The 23371-nt window shown below is 47.3% G+C and overlaps 1 long non-coding RNA gene across 1 annotated transcript; it reads right to left on the reverse strand.

The window, feature by feature from the left end:
• Positions 1 to 3979: 3979 nt before the first annotated feature.
• LOC103242777 (uncharacterized) lies at positions 3980 to 20052 on the reverse strand. The gene is made up of 5 exons (XR_500858.3): positions 18836 to 20052; positions 18585 to 18746; positions 17454 to 17621; positions 15726 to 15961; positions 3980 to 4452 (listed from the first exon to the last, which is right to left on the reverse strand). It is a non-coding gene; the product is annotated as an uncharacterized lncRNA (long non-coding RNA).
• Between the last annotated feature and the right edge of the window lie 3319 nt (positions 20053 to 23371).

The following is a 23371-nucleotide window of genomic DNA, read 5'->3' on the forward strand; positions in this document are numbered from 1 at the left end:
TCACTTAACTAATTCTCTATTGAAATGGTGGTCTATACGTAAAAGAAAATACCATTCAGCCCTAAAAAAGAAGGGAATATTCCATTTGCAACCACATGGATGAACCTGGAGGACATTATGCTAAGTGAAATAAGTCAGGCACTTGTTTTCCAATTTCTGGTTGATTGACATGTAACTCTTTAGACGTTGAATCTTATCTGGACATATGATGTGAGGCACAGATGGAATTTATGCCTTTCCAAGCCCTTAGCCAATCGTCCCTGCACCATTTATTTAATAATCAAGACATCCTGCTGGGAGTGGTGGCTCATACCTGTAATCCCAGCACTTTGGGAGGCCGAGGCGGGCGGATCACGAGGTCAGGAGATCGAGACCACGGTGAAACCCCGTCTCTACTAAAAAATACAAAAAATGAGCTGGGCACGGTGGCGGGTGCCTGTAGTTCCAGCTACTCGGAAGACTGAGGCAGGAGAATGGTGTGAACCCGGGAGGCGGAGCTTGCAGTGAGCTGAGATCGCACCACTGCACTTCAGCCTGGGGGACAGAGTGAGACTCTGTCTCAAAATAATAATAATAATAATAAAATAATCAAGACATCCTCTCCCCACAGCTTTGAAATGCCTCGGTGCCCATGTACTTCATTCGTACATTCCTGCAGGTCTGTGTGTGGGCTCCCTTGTCTACGCATCCCACTGCTGTTCTATTCTCATGCTAGTCCCAGACCTCTGACTTTGTACCAGAAAGTTCAGTGACCGAATGACCAACCATGCAAGGCTGGTTCTCTTTTGGTTCCTCTACTAGATAGGGCTTGACACCCACTTTTGCTTGGGAATGTCAACTGCAGCCAGTTGTTATTGAACATTGAGTATTGACATTGAAAACCAGCACCTTCTATTCAAGAGGGAAACACTGTTGCAATGATTGTGGAACTAGCTCTTCTTACTAACTAGAGTCGCGATCCTTAAGAACACCCATCACCACAAATGTCCAAGACACTGGGAAATCTCAAGAACTCTGATGGCACCGACTTCCTGCAGTTCTGCAAAATGATCCCAAACTACTACTACTCTTTTGTTCTCCGAACCGCTTTTTGAGATTATTCTCTCTCCTTTCTCGGTGTCAAGTCGTCCATAGTCACTTCTTGCCTCTAGCAGCTCTCCTTCTTGTCATGCTCTGTTCTGATCACCCATGGGTTGCAAACTCCAATAATTAAGTTTGGTGACAGTATTGGTGGCTGCTGTGTACTGACTGCCTCTTTGTGCCAGGCTCCGCTAGACAGTTTATTTAACCTGGAATCCTTACCACAACTCTGTTATGTAGCTATCATGATCCTTACATTTTGAGATCAGAATTTTTTAGTAGCGAATGATGATAGACTGTTTCTGAAACAAGGTGGACAGACGTATCGGAAACTTGAGGAAGGATCCTCTGGGAAAAGCATCTCAGTAAAGCCCACGAGTCAGTGCACGGGAGGGAGAAGGGGAAATGAAAGTCAGGTTGCAAAGCGTTATCAAGGAGTGGGGACGAAGAGGGAGCGGGAGTAGAGAAAGGCAGGGGAGTCTCTGGTGGAGCAAGATTTTGGAGGGGTAGAAAGGGAGTAGATGAAGAGTTGAAGTGGAGGCATTTGTTCAGAGGAAGGAGGTATCTGTTCCTCTGAGTTATCGTAAAAGGAGGAGAAGCTATATAACGATGCAGAGAAATGTGGAGGTTGAGCAAAGCGGCTGGTCGCAGATGTTTTGTGGGAAAATAGAGAGAAGTCATTGAATAGAGCTGTTGAGCTCCTTATTGGGATGAAGCTCAGCTGCCCACAGCAGTAGCTGGCTTGAAATTACACCCAGTATTGATTGCTTTCACTTCCCTACCTGACTTCTCTCTCCGCCAGTGTTCAAGCTGCCTCCCTCCCTCCCTCCCTCCCTTCCTTCCTTTCTTTCTTTTTCTTTCTTTCTTTTTTTGACATAGTCTCGTGCTGTTGCCTGGGCTGGAGTGCAAAGGCATGATCTTAGCTCACTGCAACCTCCACCTCCCAGGTTCAAGCAATTCTCCTAAAGCAAAACCAAAATTAAAGAAAAAAAGTTAGACCAGCTCGGTGGCTCACGCCTGTAATCCCAGAACTTTGTGAAGCCAAGGCGGGCGGATCTTGGGGTCAGGAGATCGAGACCATCCTGGCTAACATGGTGAAACCTCATCTCTACTAAAAATACAAAAAACTAGCCGGGCATGGTGGCGGGCGCCTGTAGTTCCAGCTACTCAGGAAGCGGAGGCAGGAGAATGGCGTGAACCCGGGAGGCGGAGCTTGCAATGAGCCGAGATCACCCCACTGCACTCCAGCCTGGGGGACAGAGCGAGACTCCGTCTCAAAAAAAAAAAAGGGTCTGTCTTATTCACCTGTCTCCCTACCTAGCACTGGACCAGGCACATGGCAAGCTCTCTGTAAGGCTCCGTTGAATGAATTGGGAAGGCATTAAATATCCCCATTTTACAGATCAGCAAACTGAGGCCTACAGAGGGAAAAATGACTCACCCCAATGACACTGCTAGTCAGGGACAGGGTGGAATGGAATTAAGGATTTGGAGACTCTGTTGTCCAGTGCTGTTCCCTGCACTGCTCTGTTACTGTACAGTTACAGAAGCCGGATTCAGGAGAAATCAAAACACAAAGAGTCATTATTTTCAAGTTTCTTATTTTTTACTATGCTTGACTCTGGTCTTTCCAAACATGGTTTTCCTGATAATTCATGAACTGAGAGGAAAACCTTCACACAACTTTGCTCTCAAATGGGTCAGAAAGAGCAACTGGCACTTTGGGAGGCCAGGGCAGGTGGATTGCTTGAGGGCAGGAGTTCAAGACCAGCCTGGCCAACTTGGTGAAACCCCATCTCTACTAAAAATACAAAAAATTAGCTGGACATGGTGGTGGGTGCCTGTAATACCGGTTAGTCAGGAGGCTGAGGCAGGAGAATCACTTGGACCCAGGAGGCAAAGGTTGCAGTGAGCCAAGATCGGCCCATTGCATTCCAGTCTGGCAACAGAGAGAGACTTTGTCTAAAAAAAAAAAAAAAAAAACAGAAGGAGGCTGGGCGCGGTGGCTCACGCCAGTAATCCCAGCACTTTGGGAGGTCAAGGCAGGAGGATCACAAGGTCAGGAGATGGAGACTATCCTGGCTAACACGGTGAAACCCCATCTCTACTAAAAATACAAAAAATTAGCTGGGTGTGGTGGCAGGCACCTGTAGTCCCAGCTACTCGGGCGGCTGAGGCAGGAGAATGGTGTGAACCCGGGAGGTGGAGCTTGCAGTGAGCCGAGATCGCACCACTGCACTCCAGCCTGGGCAACAGAGCGAGACTCTGTGTCAAAAAACAAAACAAAACAGGAGCAACCGGGGCATTGCAGCTGAAAGCAGCCTCTGGGATCACCTAGTCCACCCACCCCACTGCCTCCTCAAGAGGGGAGGTGAGTCTTGCACAATCACATGGGGGGCAGCTGAGCTGGACTCCCTTTACAGTGCTCCATTTATTTACAGGAGGTCAGGTGGCATCGGTGCAGGCTGAGCAGCAGAACAGAGCCTGGGTATTCATAGGACAAATGCTCACGGAAGCCTCCGGCACTGGCAGTCAAGCCCTGCAACCTCCAACAGGTCCCCACAGAGGCAGCAAAGCCCATGCAGGCGGGGAGGCAAAGCTCAGGGGGCAGGACAGGTGGGCCTTGCCCCACCAGAAGGACCTTTCTTGTGCATGCTCTTTCCCGACTGCTGCTATGCCGTGCTCTTGACAGCTTTGTCAAGAGGAGTACAGTTACCATCCGAGCCTAGAGATTTATGGCTGAAGAAGGATCCAGGGATGTCCCACCTTATTCATCCCTTTGAAAGTGGATTTACAGGATTGATCTCTGGGCTGGGGCACTTTGCCTTATCTTCAGGAAGTACTGTCCCACCCAGTTCTCCTTTGCTGCTGACACCTGCTGGGCCCCATGGCTGGAGAAATGAAACACACTGAGCCTGAGACTGGGAAATGCAGGTAGATGTCCCCATGCGAGGGAGACGTGTGCGGGTCTCGCTGGTCCAGGTCGGGGGTGGAGTGGGCCCTGCTGCCTGCCCCCAGGGTTATTGCTGGGACTCGGGAGAGCACAGTTGGGCAGCTGGTAGGATTGCACCTGGTCATGGCTTCTACATAGGCCAGAGTGTGTTCATTCACTCACCCCTTCATTCATCACATCCCCTAACACACGTATGCCAAAAAAAGAAAGAACCCATCACCTACCACGAGTCAGGCAGCTACAGGCTGAGGATCCAGAGATGAGTGATATCCCAGCGCTGGCCTTGAGGCGCTCCTGGACTAGAGGCCAGTGAACACAGTTACGGTGCGGTGTGGTGAGGGTCTGGACAGAGGCTTGCTTGGGGCTCTGCACGAGGGTCCATCCCAGCCCGCTGAGGGAGAACAGTCAGGGAAGACTTCCTAGAGGAGGATGAAAGATGGGAACAGGCACTTCAGGAAGAGGGAATAGCCTGTCCCAAGGCGTGGAGGTGTGGATGGGCAGGCACACATGTAGCTCAGTGTGGCATGTGCAGCGTGGGTCAGGGAGAGGAAGGAGGCAAGACGGGTGGCGGTGGACGCAGGTCACTGAGATGCATGTGCATCCTGAGGAGCTTGGATTTTACTGTGGAGGCCACGGAGAGCCACAGAGGGGTTTCAAGGAGAATCTAGATCACACAATCAGATTTGCTGTCGTGAAGGCACTTGGGTGGCAGGTGATGAAGTGTGGATCAGAAGGAAACGGGTGCTTGGCTGTGCATTGTTATCGCCTGGGGAGCTCTGGGAAGCACTGATGCCTGGGTGCCACCTCCAGAGGCACCCCTGAATGGGCCGGGGTGTGGCCTCGGCGTCAGGAAGGGGAAACTCCCTCCCCTGTGCAGGTGAGGGTGAGCCAGTGGAGAGGGATCCCCGTTAGCAGGCACTGTAGCCTTCCAGGTATGAACTGAAGAGGTGGTTTCCGTGCAGATGCAGGTGAGCACAGATTCAGAAGGGAGAAACACAGCCCATACTTATGAATTGGATGTGGATTCATAGGGAAAAGGAAAAAAAAAAAAAAAACAGTGGCAAGTCCTCAAAAGTTTACACACAGAGTAACCACATGATCCGGCAGCCCCACTCAAGAACATGGACACACATGTTCAGAGCAGCATTTCCTTTTCTTTTCTTTTCTCTTTTCTTTTCTTTTCTTTTCTTTTCTTTTCTTTTCTTTTCTTTTCTTTTCTCTTCTCTTCTCTTCTCTTCTCTTCTCTTCTCTTCTCTTCTCTTTTCTTTTCTTTTCTTTTCTTTTTTGAGGCAGGGGGACAGAGTCTGACTCTGTCACCCAGGCTGGAGTGCAGTGGTCTGATCACGGCTCACTGCAACCTCAAGTGATTCTCCTGCCTCAGCCTCCCGAGTAGCTGGGATTACAGGCACGCACCATCACACTCAGCTAATTTTTGTGTTTCTAGTAGAGACGGGGTTTCACCATGTTGGCCAGGCTGGTCTCGAACTCCTGGCCTCAAGTGATCCGCCCACCTCAGACCCCTTCTGGGATTGCAGTTGTGGGCCAACTGCGCCCAACCCAGAGCAGCGTTTTTATAGTAGCCCCAAAATGGAAGTAACCCAAATGCCCGTCAACTGATACCTGGATAAGCAGTGCCTCTATTCAATGGAATATTATTTGGCTATAAGAATAATGAAATACTAACACAGGCAACAACATGGGTGAACCTGGAACACAGTATGCTAAATCAAAGAAACCAGTGACAAATGTCGTATGATTCTATTGACATGAAATATCCTGAACAGGAGAACCCATGTCGTCAGCACATAGATCAGTGTTTGCCAGAGATGAGGAGAAATGGCGGTGGGGGTAGGGGGAGCTAGAGGGTGATATTTAAGGAATATGGGGTTTCTTCGAGGGTAGAGAAAATATTTGGGCCTGGCGCAATGGCTCATGCCTGTAATCCCAGCACTTTGGGAGGCCGAGGCAGGCGGATCGCCTTAACTGAGGAGTTCGAGACCTGGCTAACGTGGTGTAATCCTATCTCTACCGAAAATACAAAAATTAACTGGGTATAGTTGCATGTGTCTGTAATCCCAGCTACTCAGGAGGCTGAGGCAGGAGAATCACTTGAGCCTGGGAGGCGGAGGTTGCAGTGAGCCGAGATTACGCCAGTGCACTCCAGCCTGGGTGACAGAGCGAGAAGCTGTCAAAAAGAAAGAGAGAGAGAGAGAGAAAGAAAATATTCGAAGATTGTTGCAGTGATGGTTGCGTAACTGTATGATATACCAAAACCCATTGAATTGTACTCTTTAAATGGATGAATTCTATTTTATGTGAATTATATCTCAATAAAACTGTGAAAGAGAGAGATAAGCTGGGTGCAGTGGTGCACACCTATAGTCCCAGCTACTTGGGAGGCTGAGGTGGAAAGATCGGCCGAGCCCAGGAGTTCAAGTCCAGCCTAGGCAACATAGTGAGAAGTGAGACTCCATCTCAAAAAATAAAAAAGACAGAGAAAGGGAAGACTCAAGCAAGTTTGGATTCTGACACTTGGGTGTCAGCTAAATGATGGTTACATAGATCAGTTACAAAATAGAGGTAAGATGAGCAAGTTGGGGACAGTATGATACTGATTTATTTACTCATTCAGCAAACATTTTTCGAGCACCAGGCAGTGGGAAATATCAGTGAACAAAACAAAAATATCCCTTTCCTGTAGCTCTTACACTCTAGTGGGAAGAGAAAATTATACAATAAATAAACCCATTTGTAAGGTGATCAGTGCAATGGAAAAACCTATAGCAAGCAAGAAGGATGGCATGCCGGGAAGGGCTGCGGCTTTAACAGGGGTGGGCAGGCATGGCCTTGCAGGGAAGCTGACATGTGAGCAGAGACTTGAAGGCAGCAAGGGATGAACTTGGGTGACTGAGGGAAGAGCCTTCCAGGCAAAGGGAACATCCGTGCAAGGCTCTGAGGCAGGCGTGTTGGAGGCACAGTGGGAGGCAGGGCAGACAAGCAAGGCGGGAAAGAGGAGAAGGGGTGGAGGAAAGGGAGAGAGGGCGATAAGAAGTCGGGGCTCAGCAGGTGGGGGAGCGGAACCCTGCAGGCCGTGTCCTCCACCCGGAGAGTGTGCATCTTACTCTGAGGGACATGGGAGCCATGGGGGATTGTGAGCAGAGCGGTGCCATGGCCTGACCTACCAGGTAAAGTCTCCCTCTAGATCAGGATTTCTCAACCTGACAGTAGCGACACTTGGAGCAGGATCATTCCTTGTTACGGAGGCTGTCCTATGCATTGTGGGATGTTCAGCAGCATCCCCGACCTCTGCCTACAAGACTCCACAAAGGACCCTCTGTCCCAGTTGTGACAAACAAAGATATCCCCAGACCTTGCCAAATGTAACCTGGGGGGCAAAAGCACCCACATTTGAGAACCACGGTTCTAGGATATAGGAGTGTGAACACAGGCAGCTCAGGTTTCCACAGGCTAGATTTGAGGTGCCTGTGAGACCTGCGTGCTGAGATTCTTTTGAGCAGTCAGACAGGAGGGGCTGGAGCCCAGGAGAAAAGTCTGGGCAGCTTTGCTGTCTTCAGGCTCGGTGGCTGTTAGAAGGAATGTCGCAGAAAAAAGAAAGCGATACGCAAAGAGTCTATTTCATTTCATCTAATTTTTTGAGCAAGGATTATGCCAAAGTCACCAGGCAAGAGACCAAGATGAGTCCACCTCACAAACACAGAAACTTCAGATCCAAGGCAGCTTGTAAGGTACAGAACGTTCTGGACTGTAGAAAAGAGAGGGTTAATCTAACTTGATCAGGAGAGAAATGCCATTATCCACTGAAATATTTCTTGACTATCTCCTACATGCTAGTCAGTTTCATTCACATTGTCTCATTTAATCTTTGAAAAACTAAATAAAAGTGTGAAGTAAATATTTTCCCCTCCCTTCTTTTTAAAGATTTGAAAACGGGCTCAAAAGGACCCACATACTCAGACTCACCCTGTCAATGACATAGCTGGAGTTTGAACACAGGTTGTTTAATGCCAAAGCCCAATAGTGGCTTCTGGAAGCTTCTAGAAGGTGGGGCTGGAACTTCGCATTGAAGAGGTTGACAGGCAGTGTTGCAGGGAAATGGGAGAGGGAAACACACCAGGCAAAGGGAACTGCTTGGGCATGGCTTCGGCAGAGAATGAGGTACAGAGATTTGAGGACAGGATGATTTCTTGGAACACAGAGCTTGGTTCAGTAGAAAGAGCACGGGAAAGCCAGGATGTGGCCAGTTGAAAGGGAGGGGCTTTGACCATGTGGTGAGCCATTTTGCGTTTTACTCTGTTGGCATCAAGGAGACAAATAATGAGAACTCTGATTTGGGAAAAATGTTAAGGATCAATTTATCTTAAATATTACTTGTAGCTCTTAAGTCTGGGGGCCTGCTATTCCCCATCTTACCTAAAAGGCACAAACGCACCTCTCCAAGTCAGGTATAAGACTCCCAACAATAGTTGCCTGGTCAAAAAATGCATCCTCAGAGTTGACTACTACTACAATAAATCTGGGGACAGTTTCTGAAAACTTGTTTCCCCAAAAGTTTTCATCAAACTATATTCACTGACATGTAACGATAATCATCAGCACTAAATCATATCCCAGGAGGTATCTGAGTGCAACCGTGAGGTGCTCCTTCATGTCTGAAGATGCATTTATAACAATCTGGAAAATAGTCTAGAAGATCTTCTTGGAAGTTAGACCTTCAACTTTATCTGAATTTTGATGATAAATCAAGAGCTCTTATTGTGCAGTTTCTGAGGTCCTTCAAAAGAGTGACTGTTTCTCTGTTTCCCCAGAAAAATACTACGATGTGTGGTGTGCGTGTGTGTGTGTGTGTGTAGGTGTACGTGCACATATATGGATGGGGGTGAATGTGCCTATACGTGTGTGTGGATGGAGTAGGTATACATGCTGTGAGAGTGTGTGTGGATGCAGATGTATGAGTGTGGGTGGGAGATTGTATGTGAGTTCATGTGAGTGTGTGTGTGGATGGAGTGGGTATACATGCTGTGAGTGTGTGTGGATGGAGTGGGTATACATGCATGTGAGTGTGTGTATGGATGGAGTGGGTATACATGCTGTGAGTGTGTGTGGATGGAGTGGGTATACATGCTGTGAGAGTGTGTGTGGATGGAGTGGGTATACATGCTGTGAGAGTGTGTGTGGATGGAGTGGGTATACATGCTGTGAGTGTGTGTGTGGATGGAGTGGGTATACATGCTGTGTGAGTGTGTGTGGATGGAGTGGGTATACATGCCTATGTGTGGATGCAGATGTGTGAGTGTGGGTGGGAATTTGTGTGTGAGTGCATGTGAGTGAGTGTGTGTGGTGAGTGTATGGAATGGGTTAGCCCACGCATAGAGCATTTCTTAGCCTACTTGACAGCTTAGGAGCCACCTCCTCCAGGAAGCCTTCCTTAATCTGTCCTTTGTCCTGCCCCTCGGGACCCAGGTGACACCAGGCATGCGATTGCTTTATCCCCGGAGGTCTGCCCCCAACTCATCTCATCCTCAAACACAGACACATGAAAGAATGTGACCCTCCCTTCCCAATACAACACTAGGACATTTTATTCCCTTTGTATTCCGGTATCTGGTACATGGTAGGTCATCAATAAATAATTAAATAATTGAATTAAATCTTGCAAAGGCCTCCAAATATCAGAATTGGTAAGCTCTAAAGTCTCTGTTTATTCTTGCAGATTCCTTTCCAGGTTTCAGCAGATCATAGAGAAACTCTCTCCCGCCAGTCCTAGTCTCAATGGGACAGTAAAGTGAAACAGGAATACCACCATCCCATACACCTCCCCTTCAGTCAGTCTCTCCAAAATGAGCTGCTGCTGCTGGGGGAACCAAAGCTAAGCTGCTTTTTTTTTTTTTTTTTTTGAAACAGAGTCTCACTCTGTCGCCCAGGCTGGAGTGCAGTGGCGCCATCTCGGCTCACTGCAAGCTCCACCTCCCAGGTTCACGCCATTCTCCTGCCTCAGCCTCCCGAGTAGCTGGGACTACAGGTGCCCACCACCACGCCCGGCTAATTTTTTGTATTTTTTTTTTCAGTAGAAACGGGGTTTCACAGTGTTAGCCAGGATGGTCTCCATCTCCTGACCTCGTGATCTACCCGCCTTGGCCTCCCAAAGTGCTGGGATTATAGGCGTGAGCCACCGCGCCCGGCCAACCAGAGCTAAGCTTCTGCAGAGGCCTCTGCCCATGTCACCCCAGCTCCGCAGTCCTACCTGGCATGAGTCTTCCCATAACTATACCTAGGCTTGCTGACTGCTCTGTGAGGACGCCCAGCATCACTGCACTATGGGATGGGGCAGTCAGAGCAGGGCTTCTTAGACTCTAACATGCACATGATCACCTGGTTAGCATGCGGATCCTGATCCAGTAGGTCTGGGATGGGGCCTAAGATTCTGCACATCTAATACGCTCCCAGGTCATGCCCATGTTGCTGGCCTGTGGACCTTCCTTCCACCGGCAAGTGCTTCCTCGCAGCTATTCAAGAGAGTGGTGTGGTGCAAATCGGGTGCTGAGTCATTTGGTCACTTTCCCTTCTTGTTAAGTCAACTTCTACCATTTCACATGCATAGAAGTTTTGACAAGCCCTTGAGTCTTTTGTTTCTTTCTGCACCCCAGTAAAAAAAAAAAAGAACAGGCCAGGCGTGGTGGCTCACACCTGCAATCCCAGAACATTGTGAGGCTAAGGCGGGCAGATCGCAAGGTCAGGAAATGGAGATCGAGACCATCCTGGCTAACACGGTGAAACCCTGTCTCTACTAAAAAGACAAAAAATTAGCTGGGCGTGGTGGCAGGCACCTGTAGTCCCAGCTACTCAGGAGGCTGAGGCAGGAGAATCACTTGAACCTGGGAGGTGGAGCTTGCAGTGAGCCAAGATCACACCACTGCACTCCAGCCTGGGTGACAGAGCGAGACTCCATCTCAAAACAAACAAACAAAACAACAACAACAAGAGAAAACAAAACAGATTCTATACTCATTGCTTCCAGTCTACTAAAGGAGAAAGAAAACTGGACTGGGCATTAGGTGACATTAACTCCAGTCTCAGCTCAAAAAACCTCAAGGTTTTTTGGCCTCTGTTTCCTTTCCTATAAAGTGGGCTAACATAGTGGCTGACCTGGTTATTTCAAGAAGAGAGTGTGAGATTGCAGAGAGAGTGTGGGCTTTCTGGTGTCAGAACCAGTTTCTTTCTTTTTTTTTTTTTTCTTTTGAGACAGAGTCTTGCTCTGTTGCCCAGGCTGGACTGCAGTGGCCCGATCTCAGCTCACTGCAAGCTCCCCCTCCCAGGTTCAAGCCATTCTCCTGCCTCAGCCTCCCGAGTAGCTGGGACTACAGGCACCCGCCATCACACCTGGCTAATTTTTTTTGTATTTTTAGTAGAGACGGGGTTTCACCATGTTAGCCAGGATGGTCTCAATCTCCTGACCTTGTGATCCACTCGCCTCAGCCTCCCAAAGTGCTGGGATTACAGGCGTGAGCCACCGCGCCCAGCCTGAACCAGTTTCTAATGAAGAAAAATGACTTGCCTTCTCGGAGCCTCACTTTCTTCATCTGTTAAGTTAGAGAGGAAAAGAAAATGTGGGATATATAAGTGTGCAAGGCCTGTCAGCTGCCAGAAGTGCAACAAATGTTGAATCCCTTCTCTGCTCAAAGGGCTGTGATGGAGATTAAAAAGCCCCTTCTCAGTAAGGCCTCCCTGGGCACCCAATCTAAAATGTCAGGCCCCTCCCCCTTTTCTCCTTATTGCGGATCACTGTCTAACATTTGACTTCCTTATCTGGCTTATCATCTCTCCCTCGGCGAAGGGCCATGACGTAAGGCTGGGAATGTGTGTCCCGGTGGCTCGCTAATGTATCCGTGGTGCCTAGACCAGCCCCTGGGACATGAATCTTTGTCGAGTACATGGACCGGCAGTGCTTTAGATATACTATTGCGTTATCAGAAGCCATTTCTTCCACACCCCTGAAGCCAGAATCATGCACATGGAGAGGGTATAAAGCTGTTGAAAAGCGGAGCCCTAGCAGCAAACAGCCCAGGCTGAGGCTTTGAGGACAACAGGAGACAAAGGAATACTTGATGAGTTCGTAGTGGGGGGCATTGGAGAATTAACATAGTCAAGAGCTGCGAGGCAGTTAAGAGGAGAGTCTTGGGCAGCCCTCAAATAGAATATTGTTCCTCCTCCTCTCTCTACCTCACCCCAGCTACAAGAGATGAATCCTGTTCCCTCATAAGCCAGCTGATTCCATGACACAGTAGTTCCTGCAGTCCCCAAAATTTATCCCAACCGCCTTCCTCATGCTCAGCTTCCAGGCTGCTCATTTCCTTGGCTTATTCACCCTGTGTCAGTTTCCAGCGTGGCCCAGTCTCCAGGATCAACACACTCAGTTTGGGATTCTCTATTCAAGCTCTGATCTTGATTTCATATTCGCCCTGTAGCATCAGGCACTCAACAGTTGGGTCAGGGACACCCTGCAGTCTGAGCCCATTTCCGGGGGAGAGTGGAAGAGAACATGGGTTTAAGGTCAGGTGACTCTGGGTTCCGACCCTGAGTCCTTGAGTCACTAGGTTTTGCCATCTTGGTCAATTTACCCGACCTCAGCTTTCCTGTTTGTGGGATACAAAGAGAAATATTATACTGCAGTCTTGTTGTGAGCAGTGATTCTCAAAGTCTGGTCTTTGGCACATCAATCCTATGAGATGGAAAGGGGTTTTATTGTCAAGTGAGTTTGGCAAATGCTCAATATCATATCCTCGTCTTGGGAATTCTCAAATAACAAAAGAATGGGTTCCACTTTCATTAACTCAGTTTTTCCAAGCACCAGAATCGTTTTTGCAAGGAATACCTGTTAGCATCCTGCAGAACCAATGTTCTGTGTAACCCACCATGGGGAAAGCTGCTTGGGAAGATTAGAAATGCTCAACACCAGGTCCTCTGCTTGGCTCCTGGCACATGCATCGTGGACACCAGGAAGCGTGAGCCCCTGTTGCATTTCTTCCTAATATCAGGGATGTTTAGTCAAACCTATCCTACCTCTACTACAAAAAAGCATTTTAGGCTGTTGAGACAAGTAGTTTTCCCAAATATTTTTGTTGAGCCCTTTTCATGAAAGAGAAATAACACAAACTGAAGTTAATGACATCTGTACTTTGGAGCCTCGCTCTGTTGCCCAGGCTGGAGTGCAGTGGCATGATCTCGGCTCACTGAAAGCACTGCCTCCCGGGTTCAAGTGATTCTCCTGCCTCAGCCTCCCAAGTAGCTGAGACTGCAGGCACTCACCACCATGCCCAGCTAACATTTACATTTTCTTAGCAGATATGGGTTTTTACCATTGTTGGCCAGGCTGGTCTTGAACCCCTTACCTCAAGTGATCCACCTGCCTCATCCTCCCAAAGTGCTGGGATTACAGTCATGAGCCACCATGCCCAGCCCACATCTGTACTTTTTTTTTTTTTTTTTTTTTTGAGACGGAGTCTTGCTCTGTAGCCCGGGCTGGAGTGCAGTGGCCGGATCTCAGCTCACTGCAAGCTCCGCCTCCCGGGTTCCCGCCATTCTCCTGCCTCAGCCTCCGGAGTAGCTGGGACTACAGGCGCCCGCCACCTCGCCCGGCTAGTTTTTTGTATTTTTAGTAGAGACGGCGTTTCACCGTGTTAGCCAGGATGGTCTCGATCTCCTGACCTCGTGATCCACCCGTCTCGGCCTCCCTAAGTGCTGGGATTACAGGCTTGAGCCACCGCGCCTGGCCTCACATCTGTACTTTTAAAGCTAAAATATGAGCACTCATAAGCCTTGCTCTGTAGAACAGTCACTCTTGGATTTCTGGGAAGTGATTACTCAGATCTACACCAACAGGAAATGGTGAAGTTGGGTAACTTGTCCAAAGTAGCAGAGTCTGAGCTCTTTCTAGTGACACCACCACCCTACACACACAAATTAGGGTATGTCCTATCATATAGGTTCAGGGGATCTGAATACATTCATGTCTTATCCTTCTAAAAAAAAGTCTAGGCCGGGTGCGGTGGCTCATGCCTGTAATCCCAGCACTTTGGGAGGCCAAGGGGGGCGGATCACGAGGTCAGGAGATCGAGACAATCCAGGCTAACACGGTGAAACCCCGTCTCTACTAAAAATACAAAAAATTAGCCGGGTACAGTGGCGGGCACCTGTAGTCCCATATACATAGGCAGGAGAATGGTGTGAACCCGGGAGGCAGAGTTTGCAGTGAGCCGAGATTGCACCACTGCAGTCCATCCTGGGCAACAGAGCAAGACTCCGTCTCAAAAAAAAAAAAAAGTATAGCAATATGTATCCCAAAAGCCTTAAAAATCTTCCCATTTGGGAATGCCACTTCTGAAATGACTGCAAGGAAACCGTCTAAAATAAAGACAAAGAGATGTGCATAAAGATATTCAGGCCAGGTGCCGTGGCTCACACCTGTAATTCTGGTGCTTTGGGAGGATGAGGCAAGAAGATTGCTTGAGCCCGGGAGTTCGAGGCCGCAGTGAGCTAGGATCACATCACTGCACTCCAGCCCGGGCAACAGAGTGAGACCCTGTCTGTTAAACAAACAAAAAAATATATATTCATCACAGCATGATAATAGGCAGAACCAGAAACAACCCAACATTTGGAGAATAGTTAAATGTCCAACAGCTAGGGAATGATTACATCCATTATGAGGCTTCTCTACATTAAATATCTTACAGCCATTTAGACTGATGTTTATTAAGAATTTTGAATGATACGGAACATGCTTACACTATAAGGTTAAGGAAATAAAACAGGCTACAAAAATAAAATGCATACACTCTAATAACAGCTATGTTGGTGCACTCCTAGTAAATTTACCAATATATTAGGAGTGGTTATTTCTGAGTGGAGAGATGATGAGTGATTTTTCTTCTATTCTATATAATTTTATATATTTTTCTCTCTTTATTCTACATGTTTTTCTGTATTTCCAAGTTTTATACAACAGTGATCAAGAAAAGGTAATTATTTATTTAAAAAGAAAAAAAGACCCGTGAGTTATCGAAACCAGTAGATCTAAATGGCATTACAAACACTACTGTGTTCAGAGGTATCTCCCCTATCTAAGCAGTGCCAGGTTAGGGAACGCCGCCCATCAGCGTTTCCCAAACTCCAGGAACCATCTGTCCCATGGTGTCATATCTGTGTAGCACCTACACCATTTTTCTTGGAAAGCAACTCAGTTTTTTTAAATGTGAATACCTGTATTTTAAGAAAAATTTTAAATCACTCTAAATGGAAAAAAAAAGTCACTTGCCATTAATGGAAAGTAATCACAAAAAGAAATGCAATAAAACAAAACAATATCATTAAACTCTATACTGGTAAACCTTCTGAGCTTGAGACCTGTTTTTGCTCTGTTTAATACAAGCAGGGGCCAAAGGACAGTGTTTTCAGGGAGGAAGGACATATTTACAAGGGTTTGGGAGCAAGAGACCCCTCAAAGGATTCGGGAAGATCGAAAGACAATGAAAAAGGTTTTCTCACTAGAGATTTTGATTGATTTTTGACAATTTGCCCACCTACCACCCAAACTGCCTAGGATACGACACCTGGGGAAAGTGCCGTTCAGTGTTCCCAGCACCAGTGAGTCTCCCAGAGTCTGCCAGTCACTTACCCAGCTGGTTTCAAACTGAAGGACAGGTGTTTGGACCATCAGTGCCTTTCCACTCTTACAATTCCAAAGTCCTGTCCTTGTTCAAGACCGTGGTGTTTGCATGCAGTATTTTTAATGTCTTCATCATTTATTGCAAATCGTGCTTCAGGGTTTGTAAAACCATAAACTTGCCAATGCCGTGCCAGTCCTGAGTCTGAAACAGGCCAGGCAAGTCAAAGTGGGCAAAAAGATGCCACCTGTGCAGGGAAACGGTAGAAGCCAGTTTAGAGCTCAGTGAACTTAAATGTCACTCATTACACAGAGGAGGATGCTGAGGCCTGAAAGGAGGAAGGGACTGATGAACAGTGATAGAGCTGGGTTAGAATCCAGGTCCCCAACTGCCAGTCCAACGTCATCTTTCCACTACACTCCATCTGAAATTTGCTCAGAATGAAAGATGACTGGTCGCTTTTAGTGTGAGAGGTTCGCCTGCTTTGGAATCCCTTTCTAGCTGCAGGATCAGAAACTATTAATAACATCAGAGGCCAGGCTGGGCACAATGGCTCGCACCTGTAATCCCAGCACTTTGGGAGGCCAAGAATGGTGGATCACTTGAGCCCAGGAGTTCAAGACCAGCCTGGGCAATGTGATGAAAACCCATCTCTACAAAATACATGAAAATTAGTCAGGAATGGTGGCATGCACCTGTGGTCCCAGCTACTCAGGAGGCTGAGGTGGGAGGATCACCTGAGCCCAGGAGGTCAAGGCTGCAGTGAGTCATATTTCCGCTACTGCACTCTAGCCTGGATGACAGAGAAAGAGAGACCCTGTCTCAAAAACATAAAATAAAATTCACTTTTCAATCCCGTAATTATTCATCTCCATCACTTCCTTCCATATCCTCAACTCTCTCTTCCTTCATTTCATGCTGCTTTTCCAAAACCACAGCCCTGGTTAAATCCAACTCTCTTGCTTCCTTAGCACCTGACCCTGTGTAGTTGAACAAAATTTGTGAAGAAAGCACAACCATACCGGCTGCTCTTGCATTTACATTCACATTTAATGATGCCAGGGAGTCATACTACACATTCCCAGTCGATAGATATTGGCACATCCCACTCAATATTTGTTGAACAAATGAGTTGAATGCATGGATTTTAGTTAGGGTCCCATTCATGCTACAGTTCTGCTTGTCTAACTTTTAACATTTCACAAAATGAATTTTGCAACCAGGTTCAGGCTGAAATGGTAATATTGTCATCTTCGTTTGGAAGCTGTCTTAATGGTGTTTGCCTGGGCTGGTTCAACCTATAGGCAAAGGAGGCTCTTACTGGATTTAAGTTGTTGTTGGAGCCAGGGCTTGACCTGAGAACCTCAGGACTTTTTTTCCTCCAGAAAGAGCTTTTTGAAACAAGTCCAGGGGTCGGTCCAAAGCTCAGGAGCTGCAACTCAAATGCCTTTTTATAGTATTACTTGCATAAGTAAATAGTTGGCTTCCTATTGCGAGAAAAGATGTGTTTGTTCTCAAGGCTGTCTCCTGGCACCCACTAGGGATGCTGGAAAACACACTTCTGCCCTCCTGATGTTGTTTTGAAATAGCTGGCACAGTTTGGATTCTTCGACCACAAACACAATTGTACGCTGCAGCTGAAATATAAGCCACACTGCTTCCTCGGCTCCGTTTTGAAGCCCATCTGTCCCCTACCTCATCATAAAGCTTACTAAGAACCTGGCCTCCTTTCCACTCACCGTAGGTGCCCATGCCGACGATACGCATTGTTTGTTTTTCATTGATGTCAGCAGTGCTAATGATTAAGTGAAACACTCCACTCCATTCAAACGTCTTGCTTTCACCTGCTGATCCCATTGTGAAGAAAGGTGCAGCGTGCCTTCCAATATTTCTCCCAGAACTGGCCGCTACAGCGCAAGTGAGGTGAAACAGTGGAAGTCAGCCCTGTGGATTTGAATCATGCCGCCCCACCTTTACCAGCACCCTGAATGTCGGCCTTCTTCCCACTCAGATGTGGTTGGCCTTGAAAAGACCCAGAACAGATACCTCATCACCAAGGGGTACTAGACAAAAACGGAAGGTATAGGCAAAGCAGACATAAGTACTTATCAAGGTAGGTACTTCAGATGTGCACTCTTTATGTAACTGACAGCCCAACCGAATATTTTTGAGACGAAGTCTCGCTTGTCGCCCGGGCTGGAGTGCAATGGCACGATCTCGGCTCACTGCAACATCTGCCTCCCGGGTTCAAGCAATTCTCCAGCTTCAGCCTCCCAAGTAGCTGGGACTACAGGCGCCCACCACCACACCTGGCTAGTTTTTGTATTTTTAATAGAGACGGGATTTCACTATGTTGGCCAGACTGGTCTCGAACTGCTGACCTCATGATCTACCCGCCTCGGCCGAATTTTTTTTAATGATGCAGAATTCTAGCTCATGTTCTGACTAAGGTAGGATTTAGGAGTGGGGGCAAAGCAAGAATGCTATTACTCTGAGGTCTGGGTTGCCTTTAACAAGAGAACACCAAAACAGTGAAGAAAAATTGCCAATTGTTGTTTCAAGAAAAGAACAATAAAAAACAAGCTTCCCTGCCCCTGCCCCCTACTCTTGCCCCCTTAACACTCTCAATCTCTCTGTGAGATTTAAAAAAGAAAAGCCCAGGAAATTCCAAGCATGAATGCCTCCCCAGATAAGACAGAAATCAAGAAAACCAAACTTTGAAAAGTAAGCATTTTGATCTTCATGCAAACATGGAGTTAATCTAGGGACAGCTAGGCACAATTACACAGATGAATTCATTGTGTGAAATGGTCGCTGAGCGTAGAGAATGTCAGTGCCAGTTCAGAGTCCAAGCTCTGTAGGGGTCATACCTGAATCTGCTGAGCTGAGCACATGGAAACCTCAGTGTGCATTCAGCCTTGACCATTCTTTTTAATTTATTTCATAGTGGCTCACTGGGGTGGCTTCAGGAAACACAAATCAAGTGTCGGTCGTGGTGTTTGAAAACATGCCGGGTTTTGATATGTGTTTGACTGAAAATAGAAATAAAAATCTTTGAGTCTGTATCTACACGTGTTAAAGTTGTTCTTGAGATAATGGTATGTTTTTTAGACTCTTTTACCTTTCAAATCAGCTTTTATTCATCTGGAGAGGAAGCCCTCTTGAGTGACACAGCCTTAGGCTGATGGCAGCCAGATGCTGACTGGTTGTGTGAAATTCCCCAGGGGTCCTAGGGGACCATCATTCCTTGACTCTGGGTCTCCACATCTGTCAACTGAGGAGTCCCAGAACTGGTCTCTACGGTGCAAGTGAGGTGAAACAGTGGAAAGTCAGCCCCGTTGATCTGAATCATGCCACCCCACCCTTCTAGCACCCTGAATGTCGGCCTTCTCCCCACTTGGATGTGGTTGTCTTTGGAAAGACTCAGAACAGATATTTCACTAGCAAGTGGTACTAGACAAAAACGGAAGGTATAGCAAAGCGGAAGTATGTGCTGGACTAACTCTGTGATCCAGTTCTCTAGTTCTGAGGCTCCAGCTCACTGGAGTTTGAAAATACCACTCCATCTTGAGGACTTGATTTTAAACAAATGGGAAGTATTTTTACAGGGTAAACTGCTTGTGACTCTCCAACCTAATTGACTTACCAAACCCGCAGACTCAGGGCCACAGGTGGAAAGGACTCAGGTCTTTTGTTTTAAACACCCATCCCTGTTCCAATCAAGAGAAAATTCTAAACTCACCAGGTATCATAGGCCATGATGCATGTGTGAAATGTATCATTACAAAGGAACTACATTATTGAGAAAATTTTCTCCGTGTTTATAATTATAAAATATTTGCACTGAAAGAGTCCTTAGCAAGCATGTAAACCCAGAATGGTGAAAGCAACTTGCCCAAGAGCACACAGGCAGCAGGGAGGGAGTCAGGACCAAAATGCATGTCTCCTGGCTCCCAGCTGGCTTCAGGCTCCTGCATGTGCCCTTCAGAGATAGGAGAGTTCACCTTTGAAATTTGCCTTTTCATATTCACCTGCACCCTTAACAAACAGGGAATGGAAATGTTGAATTTTGCATGCTGGAGTTAGATCATGTTGCAACTCATTAGAGAAATCAGGATTGATGAAAAATTCACAGTTGCCTAGTCTGTAGGACAGTTTCACAAAAGATGACAGTCTTCATTTGACGCTGCCCCTGTTTTGTCACCAGAAGCGGAGCAGCCAGGAGACAAGGGAAGGAAAGAGGCCCTGGTCTCCTTGGGAACTGCGTTACTGACAGAACAAGGAACAGCTTTGGCTGGAGATATTTATGCTGACTTTGGAGCATGGATCAGAAGAGAGTCCTGGCTTGCTGATGGAGCTCAGGCCTATGGAAAACAGGATGGTCTCAGAGTTAAATACAAACAACCAACCCTGGGTGTTGTCTCAGAATATCCCCTGATCTCACCGATTTGGAAAAAGGACTCCCATTTCCAGCATTTTCAAATGCTTAAGCCACCAACACACTTGTCTCCTGAAGTCCGAGCTTACAGGCAAGGCGCCACATTCCTATTCCATGCACCTGAATTCAGGGATCATGTCTGCCCCAGGTCCTCTGAGGAGAGAGGGCAGGGCCTGGGAGGAAAGGATGAGTCAGCTGAAACTAATGGAAATTCAAGGTAAGTCTAAGAGAAGCTAGCATGGCACTGCAAGGTAAAGTGTGGGGAATGGCCCAGAACCAGAAGAGATGAGCTTCGTTGCATTTGGGCTATGTGACCTTGGGCAGGAAATTTACCCTGTTTCCTTATCTGTGAGATAAGGAGAACCATACCTCCTGAAAGTATTAAAGGAGAAGACTTATATCTAGTTCCCTTCCTCCCTTACTTTCCTTAACAGAATCTCTCAAGAGATGCTGCCATTTCCTGAGCACCCGTGAGCTCATCTTATCCTTACAACTGAAAGTGCTTTTTCAGATGTCAGACATGGAAAAACATGGCACGTAAAAGAGGATGTCACTTTGACAATCAATCCTCCCCCAGCCCAAAACCAATTATTATAATCACTGATGAGACTGTGATACGGCCTGTGATTCACTTATGTACTCTTCTGTGTCCATAAGATCAGCTTCTGTCTTCTGCTTCCACCATTCCCAGTTCTCACTCCATTCCTAGTGTCACCTCTTGAAGATGATGCCTGTCCCTAACCTGCTTAAGTAGCAGAAGCAGCTTTCTGTATCTGGAAGAGGAGGGGCCACACGGGGCTTGGGGAGACACCATGATTTCTGGTCCTAGATGGTGTCCCCTTCTCACCATTCCCACACACAGTCACCCTTTGAGCTTACACCATCCTCATAGCAGACCCTGTTGGCACCACTCTGTGGGGGAACAGTAACTCTCAAGGTTCAGGTGCAGAACAAGCACCTGTCAGGTGTATCCTGGCTCTGCCACTCACTGTGGGACCTAAGCCAATCCACTTCCTCTCTCTGAGCCTCAGTTTTCCCAAGGATAAAAAGAAGGATCTAGATGAGGTACCTGTCAAGGTCCACTCCAGCTCAGATCGTCTGACTTGCTTAGTGTGTGATGCGAGTTATCTTCTCCCAGAAAAGGCTTCTTTTTCTAAAGCCAAGTGTAGCAAGGACTCCTCTACCCTTTCTAGGCATTTCAGACTTGCTTTAAAAAGATCTTATTTTGGCCCGGCATGATGGCTCAAGCCAGTAATCCCAACACTTTGGGAGGCCGAGGCGGGTGGATCAGGAGGTCAGGAGTTCGAGACCAGCCTGACCAACATGGTAAAATCCCGTCTCTACTAAAGACACAAAAAAGAAAAAAGAAAAAAGAAAAAAATAGCCAAGCATGGTGGTGTGCACCTGTAATCCCAGCTACTCAGAAGGCTGAGGCAGGAAAATCACTTGCACCCGGGAGGCAGAGGTTGCAGTAAGCCGAGATCACGCCATTGTACTCCAGGCTGGACGACAGGGCAAGACTCTGTCTCAAAAATTTAAAAAAAAGAAAAAGAAAAAAAGGATCTTACTTTACCAGGCTTTTTGGGGCCCACTGCCACTCAGAGGCCAAAATTCTCCCAATGTCAGCGGCTAGAAGAAAATCAGATCAAAAACATCCCTGCGCCTCATCTGAACCCAATTTCTGCTTTGAACCTTTTGCCAAGTCTAGGGCTTATCAGCCAGAGTGTGTGTGAATTACCATATGAAAGGACTCTCTTGGATCATATTTAAAAGAATCATCATTTCAATTTAGATCAGAAAAACACCCAGTCCTTCAGAAAATACATATAAATTCTTCTCTAAATGCCCAAACAGATTTATGCCCATAGAAGATGTAATTATCTCCTTCTGGGATAAAGGAATCTTCTAGCTGTGAGGGTGAGCCAAGAAGCCAGAACTTTCTGCCTAAAAGGAGACTGCAGCAAGGCCACTACAGAAGGTTGTCCAAGTTGTTCACTGCACAAGGGCACTGGGCCAAGAGAGGGTAGCGGAGGCATGAGTAGCGGCTTGAATCCAGTCTGAGCTCCACTGGCCAAGTCATGTGCCCAGTGCAAGGTTACGTCAGTTCAAATGGAGGTGCACCTTTTGGTAATTCAGTAGAGGCACCGTGTATGCTAGCAGGCAGCCACCCAGCATGGAAAAATGGGTTTTTCCTTTGTTAACAAACACATCAGCTCCCAAAGGCTCACAGCAAGAGCAGATGGTAGGAAAGTGGAAGTGAAGGCTGGGTGGCGGGGCAGGCGTGAGGAGAAGCTTGGGAAACCATCTTGGGTGTCTGTAGAGGAGCTTACACCCTAATGCCTCCCAGCTGGCCTACATGAACATGGTTCTGAGAAGACTCCAGTAAGAGACTGTTTCCAGCCCCTCCCCTCCTTTACTGCCCCTCCTTTGGGGCTCTGCTCAGCCTTCCCTGACCTCCCAGCCTACATTAGAGTCCCCGTTGCAGGTTCTCTGAGCACCTTTGTTTTTCCTTTTTAACACTCAAGCTGCACTTTGTAATTACGTGGGCGTTGGGAATTTGAGTCACTTCTATTCTCCCCCCATTAGACTAGAAGCTGTGTGAAGGCAAACTCTGTTGGGTTTTGCTCTTGTACCCCCAGAACCCAGCATAGTGTCTGGGGCATGAAACAGGAACTATGAATGAAATAAAATGGTGTGAATTAAAGGGTGTGAGCCTTGCACTCTGCCTGCCTTTTTGCCAGGCCTAGGAGGTTGTCTGGGCACAGTGACATGTGGTCACCATGACATAAGTTCTGTGCCCACCCCCAGGAGACACAGTCCAGAAAAGACATATCCAACCCTGGCCAGGCATTCAAAACACATATGAAGACCAATGAAAACAGCTTCCCAAAACCCACCCCAAGACACTGTGATTCAGGGCTACGATTTGTGTGTTTAACAAGGTCCCCCAGGTGATACTATCTGCCTATCAGAACCAACAGTTACTGTTGCAATAGATACAAAGAAGCACAGGGATCAAAGAGAAGGATCCTGAGGTCCCACATAAAGATCTGTGGAAGGCTTTCCAGCGCAAATGAAGTCCCAGCCAGGTCTTGATGGCTGGGAAGGGCATTCTGGGTCAAGGAAGGACATAAAGACAGAGACATTGGTGCACGAGGTGTGAACAAATGGGGCCAGGGCAGCAGGGTTGAATCCAAATGACAAGAATCCACTCCTGGG

The sequence above is a fragment of the Chlorocebus sabaeus genome, chromosome 16, assembly GCF_047675955.1.
Source record: "Chlorocebus sabaeus isolate Y175 chromosome 16, mChlSab1.0.hap1, whole genome shotgun sequence".
Taxonomy (NCBI): domain Eukaryota; kingdom Metazoa; phylum Chordata; class Mammalia; order Primates; family Cercopithecidae; genus Chlorocebus; species Chlorocebus sabaeus.